Raw genomic sequence first — 2,927 nt, forward strand, 5'->3', positions numbered from 1 at the left:
AGATGGTAGGGAGGAGGAATTGGAGCCCCTCGTACATATCGAGGTATTTGAAGAGCTTCTCGGCGGATCTCTTCGCCATGGCCGTCGTGTCGGCGAAATCGAGGAGTTGGATCACGACGCCGCGGATGATGTTGCTGAGGTAGCTCCGGCAAATCAATGGGTAGTGAGCGAAGACGGACTCGCCGAGGCGTTTTTCGCCGGGGAAGATTAGATCTGAGCAGGATCCACCGCGAGGTCTCCGCCTCCAGCGTCTCCGGCGAGAAGGAAGGGGATTAAGAGAGAGAATGTGGAGAGGTGAGAAATCACGACAGACTGCTTCAATTGGGTTTGTTTTCGTTTATTTTTACTGAATTTACCATTCTACCCTTTCATATTAAATTAATCTGAAAATATTTATTGTGTGGCAAAATCTGGACCACTCATTTAATAAAAATGAGTGGCTGATATTGCATCTCATTTCTCAATTAGCCTAAATAATCTCAATTGATCTCAATCCTATATATATATATATAGAAGTTTGTGTTAAAACGACAACCTCTCTTAAAATGACACCGTGACACCGCTTATACATCAATATTATAAACGCTACACAACAATATTACAAACACTACACAGCAATCTATAGATTGCTGTATAGTGTGTCGGATATTGCTGGCCAAGAAATATTGCTGGATAAAGACCACCAAATTGCTGACCATCTTTTTCTAGATTTTTTTTTTGCCACGTGACAACTTATTATTCGTCCACGTGTACAAATGATTGGCTAGGAATGGTAGTATGATGTTATTTTAAGGGGTGGTGGCACCCTAACATGCCTATATATATATATATATATATATATATATATTATATATAGGTTTGTGTTAAAATGACAACCCCTTTTAAAGTGACACCGTGACACCACTTATACAACAATATTATAAATGCTACACAACAATATTACAAACACTACACAACAATCTATAGATTGCTGTATAGTGTGTCGGATATTGATGGACAAGAAAAATTGCTGTATAAGGTGCAGCATATTGCTGGCCGTCTTTTTTGCGGTTTTTTTTTTTGCCACGTGGCAGCTTATTATTCGTCCACGTGTACAAATGATTGGCTAGAAATGGTGGTATGATGTTATTATAAGGGGTGGTGGCACACTAACATGCCCATATATATATATGGCAAAATTACAATTAGTTTAATAGTTTATATTAAAATAATTGATTGTAATCAATTAGTGCTTCCAATTGATTGAGTAAATGTGTATATTAATTGATTGTGAACAATTATATTCTTGATCAAAATGGAACGTATATATTAATTATTTTAATAGCTACTTTGATGGAATGACTCTAGACCATGTTTATCAGCAACCATCCAACCCAACTCAACCATCAACTTTTTCAATATTTAATTTATTTCTATCTCCACCACATCATCTTCCACATCATCAATATTCATCCAACCCAACCACACCTATTTTCATGGTTTATCAATTACCACCCAACCACACTATTATACATTTATTTTAATATCATTTTTTAAATAATAATATTATTACATGAATATTTATTATTGAATAATAAAATTTATTAAAAAATGCAATAAATAACAAACTAAAAATTATAGAGACAAACTTAAAAAAAACATAAATTACAATAATTGAATTACGAAATTGAAAATACATAATTAGTACTCAAACATAAGATGAAAACTAGACATTAAATTAGAATTGCCGAATTTCGCCGATATATGCTCAACCAAATCGTTTAGCAGAGCTTTGTGAGCTTCTCTGTTTTGAAGTTTGGCTTTATTTTTCATTTAAGAAGCTAGACTCGCGATCCTATTCGTAGAATATATGAAATCATTATTCGCATCTCCACCTTCATTCTCACGACTACTTCGTCCAAATCAATCTTGAATAAATTCGGCTAGATCACAATAGTTTGAATACGTGTTTCTTTCATCTTCCACTATCATATTATGCAAGATTATGCAAGCAATCATTATTTTTCCCATAATATCACGATCCCAAATAAGACATGGGCATTTGATAAAAGCAAAACGAGCTTGCAAAACACCAAAAGCTCGCTCAACATCTTTTCGCGCGGACTCTTGATGTTGAGCAAACAATATGTGCATCATCGTTTGTGGACCTGAATAGATTTGACAAATGCCGCCCATTGAGGATATATGCCATCAGTAAGATAATACCCCATAATTTTTCCGTGGCCATTTACTATGTAATTGACCTTCGGTGCTCGACCTTAAAAGCATGTCAGATCCACAGATCTTGAGATGCTACTGCTACCAAGATGATTGTCGGACTCCCGCTTCTTCCGGCATATTGTCCAGCCCATGAAGTGGGACAATTTTTCCATTCCCAATGCATGTAGTCAATACTACCCAACATGCCTAGAAACCCACGTTGTTCTCCAATATGCAGAAGTCTTGCCAGGTCTTCTTCGGTGGGCTTTCACAAGTACTCATCGTCGAAGTTAGAAATTACACCTTCAACGAACTTGAAGGTGCAAGTCGGCTGTTGTCCCGTAGGCCAACACCCTCATCACTGCTGTACATTTCTGAATGGCAGACATACCAAGCCGAGCAGTAGCATCACACTTTTGCATAAAAAAGTTGTCGGTCTCCACGAGCTTGTTCATTATTTTTTCGAACAAAGGTTTTCGCATGTGATACCTTGTTCGGAAAAAATCTGGAGGATAGATTGGATCTTCAGCAAAGTATTGCTCGAAAATAATATCATGACCCTCCTCGTGTTTCCTTTCAATGTATCTCCTTCTAGATCTAACCGTCAGGGTTGTAGGTTGTGAAGACATGGTTGTTGGCCAAATAGCTATATCCTGGATTAGTTGATCGAGTTGCTGATTTTGTTCAACAATTTTTTCTTCCCATTCATTGTCTTCGAGAAGATTGGA

Source organism: Salvia hispanica, chromosome 1 (genome assembly GCF_029641045.1).
Source record: "Salvia hispanica isolate PSC_SH4W2 chromosome 1, Shi_PSC_v1, whole genome shotgun sequence".
NCBI classification, from domain to species: Eukaryota; Viridiplantae; Streptophyta; class Magnoliopsida; order Lamiales; family Lamiaceae; genus Salvia; species Salvia hispanica.